Source organism: Pan paniscus, chromosome 14, assembly GCF_029289425.2.
Source record: "Pan paniscus chromosome 14, NHGRI_mPanPan1-v2.0_pri, whole genome shotgun sequence".
NCBI classification, from domain to species: domain Eukaryota; kingdom Metazoa; phylum Chordata; class Mammalia; order Primates; family Hominidae; genus Pan; species Pan paniscus.
In genome coordinates, this window is record NC_073263.2 from 108,793,973 (window position 1) to 108,811,416 (window position 17,444).

The 17,444-nt window shown below is 36.0% G+C and overlaps 1 protein-coding gene and 1 non-coding gene across 4 annotated transcripts in view; both read right to left on the reverse strand.

Moving 5' to 3' along the window:
* NALF1 (NALCN channel auxiliary factor 1) overlaps positions 1 to 17,444 on the reverse strand; it is an 860,129-nt gene that overhangs the window by 300,609 nt on the left and 542,076 nt on the right. The gene's annotated exons all lie outside the window — the stretch shown is intronic.
* LOC112436917 (small nucleolar RNA SNORD31) lies at positions 16,452 to 16,520 on the reverse strand. Its single transcript, XR_003025585.1, has one exon. It is a non-coding gene; the product is annotated as a small nucleolar RNA SNORD31 (small nucleolar RNA).

Consider the following 17,444-nt stretch of genomic DNA (forward strand, 5'->3'; position numbering starts at 1 on the left):
CATGCTCATTGTAGAACTGCAGAAACAGCTTGAGAGGTTTAATGACATCCACCATAAATGTTTAAAATGTGGATCCGAGACCAGAAATTGTATTTTCTCATTCCTAGTCTACCGCTTCTTAAAGTACATGAATAATAATTACACTTAAGAGCAGGAGAAAAAAATCCAATTAAAGGAGACAGAGTTAAGTGAGAAAGCACATCCACAAGATCTTGGTCAGCCAAGGGAGCAGTGTCAATGAGATGGCAGTGATAAGAATGTCAATTGCTGGAGAGAGTTCGGGGCTTTGCCACCTTGGTAGCTCTATGCAAATGTTATGTATTATTTACCACTGTTGTTATTATTCTGTGAACACACTAAAGACCATTAAGTAATTATGAACACAGGCTAACTCCTGGAAAATAAATGCAAAAGTCTTAGGAGGTCTTATTGGAGTCTTTTTCTGAATACAAAATGACAATAACCAAATGAGGTTTTTCAGTATGCATGGTGATAATAAGCTATTAAAATGAATGTGACCAATAGTTTTCAGAATAACAGTTGCTTGAACAAAATCAACATTTACATTCAAACTTCTGCTTACTCCTTATAGTCATAGCCTCACACTCCCCAGTTAGCTGGTTGTAAGTTAGTAAATCGTACCTCATTGCAGAGTTACAGACACTCACAACATCTCTACAATGTGTCTAACACTTTGCTTTAGGGACCCCCAAAAAGCATATTTTTTTCTTCACTTCTTTTAGGCTGATTGCATTAAAGAAAACCACATAATAAGTCATAAAATCTCATATTTATCAGTTCTTTCTTGAGAAATGTCAGAGTAAAGGTTGTTTTGGTAATTAAAATGCTGAAGTTAAAAATGCTGATTGCTTATGCAATAATGGGATTTCTAAAACAAATGGCATCATTATATCCACAAACTTTTTTTTAAATTTATCAAAGTGCTCATTGTATTTACTCATATTAAGTTAAAAAATCTCAAAGTCTTTAAACCTATCTTCTGCTTATGCTTTAGATATTGTCATGAGAGGATAATGCTTGTAATCCATGAAATTCTAACTCTGACACAGTGAGGATGGCAGAAAAGAGCCTGAGTCCCGTACAATGTCATGGCACTGCCAAACTAACCCACATGGTCTCATTGAATACTATACAGCCATAAAAAGGAATGAAGTGGTGACACACAAAACAACATACATGAATCTCACAGACTTTACATTGAGCAAAAGAAGTCAGACACAAAATATATATATACTGCATCTTTCTTTACATCTAAAATTCTAGAAAAGGAAAAATAATCAAAGGTAGAAACATAAGAGCAGTGGCTGACTCTGGAGGTTGAGGACTGAGAGGGAAGTAATAAGAGGGAGATGCTTTGGAAGATAAAGTGCTTTCTGTTGTGAAAATGTGTAGGTTACACCAGAACATCCATTTGTCAAAACTGCACTGCTAAGATATATGTATTTTGATGGATGTAATTTTTACCTTAAACACTGTAAAATAATAAGAAATCAACTAGCGGTGAGGGGAGTGGGTGGAGGTACAAACTAAGAATGGCAGAATGTTGATAACTACTGAAGATCGGTGATGTGTGAATAAAAACGCATTAGTTCCATTCTTACTTCTTTATATATGTTTGAAAATTTCTAGAACCATAAATTTAAAATTATCCCACAGTAATTATTTATTATAACTCAAAGAGCTCTTTCTTCTTTGAAACCAAAGAAAAGCCATCAGACAGACAAAAACGACAAAAACAACATGATATGACTTCTCACATTGACATGATCGCTGTTGGACCGTGGTAATGGAATCAAATCACAAAGATGTTCCTGCCTCCCATCTGCGGCTGATGGGACAGACTTGAGGGTTGTATAGCAACAGTCAAATCCCACCATCGGGTTCCACTGTAATTTTTATGTCTGAATTCTGGCAACAGTTTTGTTATTATTTGGTATCAGTGATGATTTGGTATTAATAATGAAATCTGATACTTCAATGATTTGCAAACAGGGTTGAATAAACTGTCATTTACCATTTTGAGGATTAAGGGAAGTGGCTCCGATCATGTTCTATCAACAGCAACTACGGCCACAACAAAAATGAACGACATTTTATTTTCAATAAAAAACTGGTAGAAAAAAATGTTACCTGATATTTTTACCATAAGAATTAACAGTAACTTTTGTTTGCCAAAGTACCATGTCAGCCAGGCGAGATGGCTCACGCCTGTAGTCTCAGCGCTTTGGGAGGCTGAGGGAAGTGGATCGCTTGAGCCCAGAAGTTTGAGACCCACCTGGGCAACGTGGTGTGACCCTGTCTCTACAAAAAATAAACAAAATTAGCTGGGTATGGTGGTGCCTGCCTGTAGTCTCAGCTACTTTGGAGGCTGAGATGGGAGAATGGCTTGAGCCCGGGAGGTCGGGTGTGCAGTGAGCATACCATTGCCCTTCAGCTGCAGTGACAGAGTGAGAGCTTGCCTCAAAAAAAAAAAAAAAACAAACAGAACAAAACAAAAACCCCAAACACGTTTTTGCCATGGGAAGTCTCATCTGAAATGCCTGACTTTATATGTTTCTTTTCTTAATAACACGTTTTCATATTTATAAGTCCATTTACTTCTAAGGCAGATGTGCCCATTCTTCTAATCAAAGCCATGCTATTTCCAGGGCTCTAAATCATTTTAATTGAAAGTGTGCCCACAAGTGAATGAAGTGTAAAACCTTAGACCAGTTATTCATAACCTTTACTGCCATTAGACTCACCTAGGGAGGTTGGAAATCCCAGTGTCCACACTGCATACCATTAAACAAGAACCAAGATGTCGATTACTTGAGACAGAGATGAGAGAACAGAGGGAAAGAGGAAAGTTATAGTTTAATTGACTACCAGGCACTGTCATCAGGATAGCATCCCTGAATTAGGCAGAAAAAACTAACTTAATGGGAGGATCATATTTTCTGATTTATTTGATTGATTCATTTGGATGATCTCTTTTTTTTTTTTTTTTTTTTTTTTGAGACTGAGTCTCGCTCTGTCACCCAGGCTGGATGGAGTACAGTGGCGCGATCTTGGCTCACTGCAACCTCCGCCTCCCGAGTTCAAGCGATTCTCCTGCCTCAGCTTCCTGAGTAGCTGGATGATTCCTTTTTTATTAAAAAAAAAAAAAAAAAAAAAAAAACTTGCTGGTGCTATAATGGCATTGAAATGGATAACAGAAAATTGAACAAGGAAATGGAATCAGTCTTAAGCCTCTGCTGTTCTTTATCATTCTTTGTGGCACTAAAGACAATTCACCCTTTAACAATTAAGAGAATTAGGTAATCTTTTAACACAAATAAAATGGTTTTGTGACTAATTGCTAAAGAGTACTTACAATACACTTAAAGAAAATCTGTGTTCACTTAATACAAATATTGTAAGTGGATATATAAACTTGCTGTGATTCATGATCATGGGCAGTTAATTACCTCAAAGTGATATTTTAGACTGTAACTTGTGATGTAATTTACAACTGGCATTAACGCTGTCATGATTATCTTCTAAAGAGCCATTAATATTATAAAATACGTCATGTGACACCCTTAGTATAATACCAGTGTATTGGGGTGGGGGAATAAATACAGTGCTAATGGCATTGCATTCCTCCATTATTTTTTACCCAGGAAATCACTGGAAATCTCATTAAATTTCTGTATTACTTTTTTGTATTTTGTGTCTATGCTTTTTTTTTTTTTTTTTTTTTTTTTTAGACAGAGTCTCACTCTGTCGCCCAGGCTGGAGTCCAGTGGCGTGACCTCGACTCACTGCAAGCTCCGCCTCCTGGGTTCACACCATTCTCCTGCCTCAGCCTCCCGAGTAGCTGGGACTAAAGGTACCCACCACCACGCCTGGCTAATTTTTTTGTATTTTCAGTAGAGACGGGGTTTCACCATGTTAGCCAGGATGGTCTCGATCTCCTGACCTCGTGATCTGCCCGCCTCGGCCTCCCAAAGTGCTGGGATTACAGGCGTGAGTATCTATGCTTTTCGACACTTTAGTTCTTGAATGTCCATAGCAATCATAGCCAAAATTTTAAAAAGGAAATTGAGAAATATTGCTAACCATATGAAAAATTGCCAGTAGTTTTCCATGAATTACAAATAGACTGTCTATGTTTCTAAAAATTAATGGATAAAGGGCGTGAAACAATAATTTGGCACAAAGGAAATACAAGTGCTCAGTGATTGAAAATATATTCAACCTCAACTGCAATGAAATCAAGCCAATGTCTCTCCTGCAAATCAATCCTGAATATGAAAACTATTTATTAACCACAGATGAATCGCAACATGACTTACATTAGCAAAAGGATGGCTTGCTACAGTAGATATAACCTATAGGTTGTTTTTCTCAAGACATTCCTTTTTCCTGCCTTAGCAGCCTCTTCAGGCTTCAACTCTGTCTTATCTGCTCATTATTTTAATTCCTGAAAAACATTTGAGGTGTTGAGTTTATTTGATTTCTAATTCAATGGAAGGCATTTAAGCTGTAGATCAAATACGTTTTGTCTGCTTGTTTATCTATCTCCTACAATGGCGCTATTCCAATAGAAATGTACCTGTCTATTTGTCTCACTCTACTTTTAATGAAGCAGGCAGCTCATTAATGGTGAGTACGTCATCTTACTTATTTTTCTAACTGTTTGAAACCTTGTAGGCCCTCAAAAAATGTTGATGGATGAATAAACAATTCAACAATGAGCAAAAGGAACACCTGACTTTGGTGAGATGCTTTCTCTGTACACAGAAGAGGTTAGAAACAAAAGACTTGGACAAAGTGTTCTTCAGTATGATGTCATTCATCTCTTCTGATTTCTCTCTCACATTCACTGGCATACAGAGTTTTTGACCACTTGAATTATGACCAAAACTATTTCTGCTTCTAAATGCCAGAGGGTGATCACTATCATTTTACTTTTCTTAAATTTCTGAGAAAAGTCCTAAGGCAAATAAGAATCATACACAGGCAAGAAAAGTCAGAGTTTATTATTTGATTCGGGAAAGTGTAAGCTGACATTTAATGAACTAGCATTATCCATAAAAGAGGTCTACACGAAGGTTCACGGGAGGAACAGGTGCAAGGAAGGTCGAGCTGAAGAACACATTCAAATACAAGGCAGTGTGGCTTAAACTTAATGTGGAGATTGGTGGTTAAGACAGAATCAGCCCCATTTGGTGTGATTATTCTCAATTCTGAGTCTCAATTAACATTTTGCTCACCTGAGAATTGACTATAATATAGTTGGAACACATAGCAAATTCCTTAAAAGCACATTGCTTATTTAATGGATTTGGTTAGTATGCAGCTTAAATTTCAACTTCATGTTGATGGTAGTACTGAGTGTTTTCTTTTAAATAATTTTAAAATTCTAATACTTGTCCTCGAAGTTTTACAGTAGTGAAGATTCCTCTTAAGCAGTTCTTTATAGCTATTTTATGTCTTCATTTTAAAAGCACAATACTCTGATGTATTAGCTCAAACATCCCAGATGCCAATTCCACATGGCGCTACCAATAAGTTGGTATGCAAATGTTGGGTTAGGTTTTATTTGTTTTGTGTGTGTGTGTGTGTGTTTAGCTTTTAATGTCTTGATACTTGAGGTATTAAGATATAACTTCTGGGCTGGGTGTGGTGGCTCACGCCTGTAATCTCAGCAATTTGGGAGGCCCAGGAAGGCGGATCACTTGAGGTCAGGAGTTCAAGACCAGCCTCGCCAACATGGTGAAACCCTGTCTCTACTAAAAATACAAAAATTAGCCAGGCGTGGTGGCGGGCACTTGTAATCCTAGCTGCTTGGGAGGCTGAGGCATGAGAATCACTTGAACTCGGCAAGCAGAGGTTACAGCGAGGCAAGATCATGCCACTGCACTCCAGCCAGGGAGACAGAGCGAGACTCCATCTCAAAAAAAAAAAAAAAAAAAAGTAATTTCTCCTAAAACATTGAAAAAATAAGTAGTTTTATTTTCACCAATAATGTTTTTACATCAAAGTATCACCAAAGTATTACGATGAATTTCATTACATCAAATATATAGTAGAAAGGTGATTATCTTGACATGAAAATAATGTTAAAATAACAAGAAGAGGAACAACAAAATCCTGGTTTTCTTTGTATATTGAGTTATGGATACATATCAACCACTTTATCATGAAACACAATACAATCATTTATTATTATTATTATTATTTTAGATGGAGTCTCACTCTGTCGCCCAGGCTGGAGTACAGTAGCGTGATCCTGGCTCACTGCAACCTATGCCTTCCAGGTTCAAGTGATTCTCCTGTCTTAGCCTGCAAAGTAGCTGGGACTACTGGCACCCACCACCACACCTGGCTAAGAGATGGGGTTTCACCATGTTGGTCAGGCTGGTCTCAAACTCCTGACCTCAGATGTTCCACCCGCCTTGGCCTCCCAAAGTGCTGGGATTACAGGCGGGAGCCACAGTGCCAAGCCATCTGGATTATTTAAGGCCATATATGAGTGAAAAGACTAGTGATAAATTAGAAAATATGGCTAGGGAAAAAAAGGTATCAACTTGTTAAGAAAAGAAACTCAGAGCTGGCCAAATATCCTAAGTGACGTTATAACACATTTTTTTTCCCCCAAGAAATGAGATAGCTCCTCAGCTGTTCCCGTCTCCACTATCAGTACTGTTTGTATTATTTTTTTGCTTGAAGGTACTTCATCTACAGTCTACATGAAAAAAGGAACAGTAAAGGATGTCTTGTACGGAAAGATACTTCCTGTTCCATCCCAGTATGCTTCTTTTAAAGATAAACATATTTACCATGAAGTTTAAACTACCATTAAAACTGTATGTCAATTCTAGAGCTATCGAAAAATTAGTAGGATTGATATTGCTTCTTTAATTTGAAAACTGTCAGATCTTAAAACATACAGTATCTCAGAACTTTAAAACCTTCTAATTAATAAAGCATTCATTTTTGTATACAGAGGTTTACTGGCTTAGATGTAAAGACTGTTGTCCATTAGACAAAAGGGTTTTCTTAACACTAAACTGTATTTAATCATTTATTAAATTATATTTAATAAATGATATAATATAATAAAAATAATTAATGAGCTAAATCATCACAATAGAGTTTCCCAAAAACTATTCAGTAAAAGCCTAAAAATGGGAGAAAATTTTTGCAACCTACTCATCTGACAAAGGGCTAATATCCAGAATCTACAATGAACTCAAACAAATTTACAAGAAAAAAAACAAACAATCCCATCAACAAGTTGGCAAAGGATATGAACAGACACTTCTCAAAAGAAGACATTTCTGCAACTAAAAGACACATGAAAAAATGCTCATCATCACTGGCCATCAGAGAAATGCAAATCAAAACAACAATGAGATACCATCTCACACCAGTTAGAATGGCCATCATTAAAAAGCCAGGGAACAACAGGTGCTGGAGAGGATGTGGAGAAATAGGAACACTTTTACACTGTTGGTGGGACTAGTTTAATCATTGTGGAAGTCAGTGTGGCGATTCCTCAGGGATCTAGAACTAGAAATACCATTTGACCCAGCCATCCCATTACTGGGTATAAATCCAAAGGATTATAAATCATGCTGCTATAAAGACACATGCACACACATGTTTATTGTGGCTCTATTCACAATAGCGAAGACTTGGAACCAACCCAAATGTCCAACAATGATAGACTGGATTAAGAAAATGTGGCACATATACACCATGGAATACTATGCAGCCATAAAAAATGATGATTTCATGTCCTTTGTAGGGACATGGATGAAGCTGGAAACCATCATTCTCAGCAAACGATCACAAGGTCAAAAAACCAAACACTGCATGTTCTCACTCATAGGTGGGAATTGAACAATGAGAACACATGGACACAGGAAGGGGAACATCACACACCAGGGCCTGTTGTGGGGTGGGGGAAGGGGGGAGGGATAGCATTAGGAGATATACCTAATGTAAATGACGAGTTAATGGGTGCAGCACACCAACATGGCACATGTATACATATGTAACAAACCTGCACATTGTGCACATGTACCCTAAAGCTTAAAGTATAATAATAAAAAAAAAGACTGCAAAATTAGACATCTCCAAAACTGTTTTCTGCACTTAGAAATTGTAGCAATAACGTCAAGGAAAATCAGAGGAGAACCCTACATCTTTTACGAAATTAAGAGATATCTAAAACCTGTAATTACAACACGTGAAGAAATAAAAGAAAATGGAGAAGGGGTAACTGACCTAGCAGAGTAAGAAAGCTTAACTCAAGTTAATGGCCACTCTGGTGAATTTGCACAGAGAACTATGGAAAAATGTGAAAATTCTCATCTACCAATATAAAATTATCCAATCAGCTATTTTAGTGCCTTACTCTTAACTAAATAATAATAAGTACCACAAGATATTTGAGGAAAGCTCCCTACATAAAGAGACGGAAAGCAAAACAAACCAACAAGGGAAATCTTGGAGAAACTGTCAACATGACATAAACACTAATTATTGTGAATAAACTAGAGAAGAAGTTCTCTTGGAAATTTAAAATGTAATTGCTGGAAGTTTTTAAAAAACAGAATACTTGGAAGATAAAATGGAGAAATCTCTAGAAAGCAACAAAGGAAAAAAAAGTAAAAGAAATGACCAAAAACAGGATCAAGAATAGGAGACAACCAACTCATGAAACTCCCCAAAAAATAGATCACAGGGAAAAAGGAACAGGAATTTTTTTTAACAGAAATGTATTTTCCAGGACTCAAGGCATGAGTTTTCAGATTGAAAAGACTCTAATCATAACGTGATAGGAAAATAAATTTCTGGACCTCAAAATCACTACATGACAGGGAAATGTCAAGCAGGGAACTATGTCAGGCAAACCTGCCTCCAAATTATTCCTAAGTAAGATTAAAAACAAACAAACAACAACAAAGAAAAATAACCACATACCTCCCTCACAATTTGTCCACAAGAAAATTCCTTGTGGACCTCAAGATCTTTACCCTAAAACAGTTCTGTTGGATTTCACCCTGGCAATGTAAACTGGTAGCTTGTCTTCACAGGTGTGGGAAAAAGGACAGAACTCAAAGTCATCCCTCTGCTCACCTGAGACAAATGCATATCTGATTGTTTTCTCTACCTTAATATGCTTATGTAAAAATGTAGATTCACTGAGCCTGACTAAGGCATAAGTGACTATTCCTCTATCCTCCTCTGACACGTAAATTGTATATTTAGTGAAAGGCAGATCAGTGACTCAAAAGAATGCAACCTTTTGTCTATTATCTGTGACCTGGAGGCCTCCACTTCAAGTTGTCCGCCTTTCCAGACCGAACCAATGTACATCTTACACATATTGATTGATGTTTCATCTCCCTAAAATGTATAAAACCAGGCTACGTCCCAAAAACCTTGGGTACATGTTGTCAGGACCTCCTGAGGCTGTATCAGGGGTGCGTCCTTAACCTTGGCAAGATAAACATTCTAAACTGATGGAGACCTGTCTCAGATACTTTTGGTTCACAATAACTACAACTTAAAATAACTTTAAAGCAAAATTAGAACAAGGAAACAAAAAGGTACAATAGCAAGTCACTGACTGTGATTTACCACCTGACCATCTTCTAAATGTCTCTCAGGTCTACTCTGTTTCTCTCCAGCCCCACAATCACTACCGCTGCAAAGGCCATCAGCATCCCATCCTAGAACTCTAGGATCACTTTCTAATTAGGCTTTAGGCCCCCAGCTGGCCTTCTGGAATCCACTTTCCACTTAATAGTCTGAATAATCTCCTTCAAATGCGAGTTCTTCCATTTTTTCCTTGCCTTAGGATAATGTGCTAATTTCTTAATGAGACTCTGGGAGTGCCCTATCTTAGCCCTTCTTAGTTTTATTTTATATTTTAGTATAGACCACTGTCTATACTCCCTGTTCTCTTCTCCCTAGTTCCGCCTCATCTTGATTCTTCAGAAAGATTTATTCTCCTTTAGATCCTACATTGAACAATTTTACCCCATCTGACTCCTACCCCGCATACATTACCCTCCCTTGAATAGAATGTACTCTTGACTCTTCCCCTGCAAAATTCCTATTCCAATTATCTCAGTATTAACATAATTTTCTCTTGAAAACTTCCTCCTGCCCTAGTCTTGGTTAGGTAGACACTTTGTTGGCCACTGAGCTCATCCCACAGGGTTTCATTGTCTTTCACCCATTTATGTTCCCCATTAGACTGTCTGCCCTGGAAGGAACCCTGTTTATTAACTGCTAGCATCTTCAGTGCATAGCACAATGCAGCACACTTAGTAGGCACTTGAGAAGATTATCTGAATTGAGAAAGGAACTGATGAATGAAAGCTCACGCAATTCAAATAGTGGAATCAAAGCCATAAAGTTGTCATCTGGTGGTGGTGGAATGAGGTAATGAATCTGAAAGCATTTTCACTGTGCTCCTTCATTTTTCTATGAAAGTATCAACCCAAATACTCCTAAGGGGGTTACCCTGTGGATTCTCACAATATGCTCCAACAGTTAACTACTCTGTAAGAATTCTCAGCCCTCACTTTAAATTAAATTCAACTTAAACAAAATTAAAAATATTACCTTTTCCCTCATATTGGCTCCTTTCTGAATGCCCTTTCTTTGTATCAAAATTAAAAAGCGAAATAATTAAAGAATTCTACTACTCTTCATTTGTATACAGTAATACATTCTTTGTTTTCTTATAAATATAAATTTCTTATAAATATTTCTTATAAATATAAAAATATAAAGATGTACCCTGCTTCACTCTTATCCCTCTGAGCCAGACTCTCCGCACTAAATATTACCTTCTAATACTCATCCCATACCCATGTGATGGATGCAGCCAAACTCACTTTGTTAAAACGCTGCTTTTCAGTGGGTATTTAAAAAATAATATATTCTCGTTGCATGTGTAGCTTTCTCTCACTGACTTGGAAAGTCTTCTATAATCTACCTTCAGTGCTTTCTCTTGGATACTTACTTTGTCATAAAATGTAAAATACATAAAAACTACAGGCAATTTCATACTGGCACTGAGCAAATGCAATTTCCAAGGTACTTTGTTGGGTTTTCCTTTTTTTAGATTTTCTTTTGAGTAAGTGTTTTCTATATGAGACACTGAAACGTAATCCTTTCAGGTCTTCCACCCTTACCAAGAGTGAGCCATGAACATTTTTGCAGTTATTTTCTATGCTCAGCTTGCTTCTCTATTTTTACTTAGCAGGGTTTTTTAAGTGTTTAGCATCTCTCTTTGCTTAAAATTATTTTTGTGTTTGGCTTCTTTCTTCCAAGGTAATAAAAATGGGCATATCTCTTTCCAATAAAAATGATAAATGAATTGAAGCCCAAAATATCTTATTTTATATATATATATGTGTATATATATATATATATATATATATTTATTATACTTTAAGTTCTAGGGTACATGTGCACAACATGCAGGTTTGTTACATAGGTATACATGTGCCATGTTGGTGAGCTGCACCCATTAACTTGTCATTTACATTAGGTATATCTCCTAATGCTATCCCTCCCCTCTTCCCCCACCCCACAACAGTCCCCAGTGTGTGATGTTTCCCCTCCTGTGTCCATGTGTTCTCACTGTTCAATTCCCACCAATGAGTGAGAACATGCAGTGTTTGGTTTTTTGACCTTGCGATAGTTTGCTGAGAATGATGGTTTCCAGCTTCATCCATGTCCCTACAAAGGACATGAACTCATCATTTTTTATGGCTGCATAGTATTCCATGGTGTATATGTGCCACATTTTCTCAATCCAGTCTATCATTGATGGACATTTGGGTTGGTTCCAAGTCTTCGCTATTGTGAATAGTGCCGCAATAAACATACGTGTGCATGTGTCTTTATAGCAGCATGATTTATAATCCTTTGGATTTATACCCAGTAATGGGATGGCTGGGTCAAATGGTATTTCTAGTTCTAGATCCCTGAGGAATCGCCACACTGACTTCCACAATGGTTGAACTAGTTTACAGTCCCACCGACAGTGTAAAAGTGTTCCTATTTCTCCACATCCTCTCCAGCACCTGTTTTTTCCTGACTTTTTAATGATGGCCATTCTAACTGGTTTGAGATGGTATCTCATTGTGGTTTTGATTTGCATTTCTCTGATGGCCAGTGATGATGAGCATTTTTTCAAGTGTCTTTTGGCTGCATAAATGTCTTCTTTTGAGAAGTGTCTGTTCATATCCTTTGCCCACTTGTTGATGGGGTTGTTTTTTTCTTGTAAATTTCTTTGAGTTCTTTGTAGATTCTTAAGATAAGTCTTAGGACTTAAAGCTGAGTTTTCTCTTTTTAAGAATCCACTTCTTCTGCTTATTGCTGACTTACTTGCAACTGGCTGCCTACTTTTACATATACACTGGTCAAAGAATAACACCTAAATCTTCAGTTAAGTCATCATTGCAATGAACACAATAAGCAATACATGGGAAGTACTGAAAATCAAACACTTTAAAAGATTTTTAGAAATGTAAATGAAAGATCTTTTCTAGGAAATGAGAAAAACTATTGATTGCTATTTAGTAGATATAAAACTTGCCTAACATTATTGTAGAGACATTAGTAACCAAGACTATAATTCTGATTTTTCAAGAACTCAAATAATACTTAGTTTTACACTTAATCTTTTATCATCTGTGACAAAACGTAGCAAAATGAAAGATTATCTAGAAGCAGAATCAAGGTTGTAATATAACTATTTTCAAGAGTTAGACGACCCATGCATAAAATCATTTATTGAGACATGCATATGTGTCTAAGAATACATTTTAATACACGTTTAATAAACTATCATTAAAGCATATCTGTACTGGGGTGCCAATCACCGATTTTTAACAAAACCATTCTATGATCCCATTGAGAGAGGTATTGACTTTTATCCATTTTGTCTATAATATCCTAACAATTTTACATATGGGAGGTTTAAACAAATTAGAGGTTTAAAAACATGTAGAATTCCTGGGAATAATCTTTAGATGCAAATTTTAAAACCAATCTATCCCCAAATTCTGATACTAAAACACAATGTTCAATCTTAGTTTGGAAGAAGTAAGAAACATGCAAAACAGATTACATTTCTAGTTTGATTTAGATCTTTAATTCTTAACTTATATTAAGAGCATATACTAGACTATTATAAGAAATAGTAGCATATAACGTATGAATGTTTATAATATGTACAAAATAACTTATTAAAAATAATTGAATTATAATATCCACACCACAAAGACAAGATATCTGGGAGTTATCCAGAAAAACTGAGAGAAAACAATGAGATAAAATTGAGATAAAATGAAGCATTAAAACATAAGATATAGAATTTTCTAAAAATAAAATGTCAGAAAATTTTCAAGGTAATTAAAGAAAAGAAGCAAAAACTAACAAATGAGTAGAGCATTAAAATGTTAAATTTTTGGAATAAAAATGCTTAGAAAGCATTCAAAATCCAATAGCATCAGTTAATAGAACTGACACAGGTAATAATCACTGAAGATTCTCATACTTTTCTATCACTGCTTTCCATAAGAGGCATGCAAATACGGTAAGGAGATACGACTGAGCATAAGAACTCTGTCAGAAAAAAGCAAAGGAAGCAAATAATCTTTTTTCTATTAATTTTGTTTCATTTTATTAAAAAAGTCCTAAGCAATTATTTACAAATGACAGTTTTCTGACAAAATATGTCAATCAAGTAAATATCATTCAAAACATAACAAACAAAGCTTTTTGAAAATTTTCACCTGTTTGTTATCAACTGCACAATTCCTGCTTTAAATAAAATGGTAAGCTAGAATTTGTATTCATATCTTTTTGCACAGAATGTGTCACTGCCCTAACATGGCTCTTTAAGTTACTGAGTTATTGAATGCTTGCAAATTGCAAAAAACTGTAATTCATTCTGTGGTGAGCCATGTTATGAGTACCACTTTTTTCAAACCTTAAAAATATCTTAGGAGAGAGGCAGCATTTACAAAGTATGAGTTTCAGATGGGAATTTAGATTTCTACACATTAAATTAAAAAGCCTATATACTTTGAGCGGAAGGAGAGGAGTAATGGAAACTTTCACGTATTGTGGCGGGACTAGAAACTGGGGCTGCCTCTTGATAGCGCAACTTGGAAATACTCATCAACATTTTGAACATTCACACCCTTTGCCTCAACGATTCTACTTTTACTAATTTTTCCTACAAATGTTCTTGTACATGTAGGCAAGACTATGCACAAGAATGTTCATGGTGACACTGATTATAGAGCAAAAATATAGGGGCAAACTAAAGGTTCATTAATAAAGAATGGTTTAAGTAAAATTCATAAAACAACAATAAAGATTCAATTGACATGGTCCACCTATGGCATAAAGCAAGCACAATGCATACAGTATAATTGCTGCCATTTGTATGTCCATTTATAAGTAAGTGAATTTGTTTTTCCAAGACTCATCTTACATACATGTTTCTACATAGACGTATGATTGTCCAGCAAATTTTGGTTAAGCAGCAGAGTTCAGGGAGTTCAGTTTGGTAAGTCACAGTCCAAATATCTTTAAAAAGTGCTCAAAGATGGAGGTTGGGTGTCTCTCAGCATTGTTTGATTGAAAGATGTGAGGGAGAATGTGCCAAGAGATAGGGCTGGGCCAACTGGTCCTCCGGCCATCATAAACATCCCATCAAAACCATCAGGGTTGGGGCGGTGGGTGTTAGTGATAAAATGATGAGTCACAAAAGAATGTTGAACTGGTGAACGTGGGACAGAAGAATGCTGTGATTAGATGTATATTAATATATTGGAAGATCACTCAGCCAGGAGCACATGAAGGAGGTATTCAGGGAAAGACCAAAAGCAGGAAGGTTATTAAAATGACAATTGCAGTATTTAATGGAGATATGACAAGAACCTGAATTCAAGCACTGACAGCCAAGAACACCACTGGATAAACAGGATGGAACAGATAAAGGTGCAATATAAGGAGTATACTTGTTAAAAATTGGTGATTAATTAGATATGAGAAGAAAGTGCTTATGCTATTTTCTGCCTTGTTCTTAGAGGTTCATAAATATAAAAAGAAACATATAAATATTTAAGATAATTATTAATTCATTAAATGTGCATAACAACTATATAAGGTAGGTTCTAATACTCTCAACTTATACAGATGAATAAATAGGAGTACTGAAGGTTTAAATTACTTTTCCAAGTTCATGCAGTCAGTAAATGGTGGGCTCAGAATTACAAACCAAGGCAGTTGAACACCACTGCCTATACATTTAGCCACTACATTCTACCTCCCCTCAGACTCCCCTGATGACTTTCAGAGCTTCTAAGATGATGCTTGGATTCCAACTTAGGTGAATGGGTGAAAAGAGCCACCACTAATCTAACCAGGGGAAGCTGGAGTTAATGGAATGACCACAAGGCCAATTTAAAGGGCTGAAATTTGAAGTACTTGTGACACACCAAAGTTGAGGCATTTAGCAGGAACTTACAGAACAGAACAAGGCACCAGTTATAAACTTCAAGCCTCTTGGTAAAACCATGGTATATTGAGATATAGACATGGAAGAAATGTTCTAGAAAAGGTAAGCTCCAGTCTTTTGACTTGCTAATTGTATGACATATATACACTTCTCTAGGGGGTCTTTTAAAGATGTGCCTAAAAAATAGACATTGACTGGCAGTAAGAAAATATGGCCATTTTCATCCTTTACAATAAATCTGAAAACTATGCAATTCAGGAGAAAAACACCCCATCAAAAGCCTTTCCTTTGGAATTATTTCCTTAGTTTCTCCCACGCCAACACACAAAAAACAAAACCAAACAAAAAAATCAAAAAACTTAACCAACAAAATCATCTTCTTTTGACCTATTCCACTGTTAATCAGTGAAACCCTCAACTTCAAATGGACTTCTTCCAAATCTTTGACTCATTTTCTTACTTCCTCACATCAACTCCTTAGTTGCAGAGAATGAGGTCAAGGGACTGAAATAATATTAAATAGTTAATCATGATGAACCTAGAATGGGTAATAAAAAAGCAAATCTTGAGATAATCAGGAATTATTCCTATAATCCTTCCATTATTACTATTGAACGAATAGGGCTCCTTTGAGTAAAGAATGTTGGTTTATGGACATTCACTAAGTACTATATCCCAGGCCCTGTGAAAACGATCTACGACAGGACAAACTCACTCATTGCATTGTTATCGATTGCAGGATTTCCTCTTATAACAAAAGCATAAGGTGACCTTAATAATCTTATGATCTCCAATGCTCCTTTTGGCTGTGAATATCTCTGAATTTATATTAATAAATTGTCTCAACAGGAGCCATTATATCTTTTAAAAAATTATTTTTATTTTTCAAACTCACAGCTCAGAAAATATCTTTCACGCATGTTGATCAGACTGGGGCAGTATTCAACTCATCACTGGTGGTATCATTAAGAATGGTATTTCCTATCAACATTTATAAAAAAGAATTTATGTGAATAGAAATAAGCTAAGGAAGTCTAAAACGTGGAGAAATTGAAAATATTATTGCACACTGAATTTTAACATATATAGAAAAAGTTAAAGTGGGTGAAGCAAATCTAGAAGACCTTTATCAAAAAAGGATAGCAAATGTTTTTATTTTTGTGGGTAAAATAGTCATTTTAATTTTTCCCATCAATATTAAACATCCTAATGATGGGCCTTTAAATTTGAAAAGTGGAGTTTCCAAGATAAATTAATGAGCTGAAGAGAACAGGCTGGCTAAAGGAACAGAACAGAAGCAATTTTATTTTTCCGAATATTGAGAAAAAATATGAGAACATTGCAAGAGATTGATATTGAGTATTAATCATTTCCCTGTAGTTTGTGCAATTTTCCCTGCTAGAAGAACATCCTGATCTCCACTGGAAACATTAAATTTGCTTTGTGAGTTGAAGAAAAAGCTAAGCTTAGCAAGTTTGTTCCAGGTGTTTAAACACTGATTTCAGGAATAATTAGTGAGATGACTTTCTGAGGATTAAGATATTTGCCATTTTTTTCTATGAAAAGGCAGCCCATTTTCAGATCTCTACATGGTAAAAAGTTGCACTCAACTTGAACTGAACTTTGGTTTCCACTAACTTCCGTGGGTTGTTCCTGGCCCTGCGTCTAGAACTACACAGATTCTGCCTGCAATGTCTTTCATAACACATCCTTTCAAGTGTTTAAAAAGCTCCAGGTCCTCCTAAATGGCATCTTATCAAAAATAATCATTTCAAATGTGGCATCATTTTGAGATGCTGGACCTGTTAACACTTTTTCAATCACAATTCTATCCATGTCCCTGTTTAAAATAAGAATTCCAAAACCTAAAAAAATGGTATATATT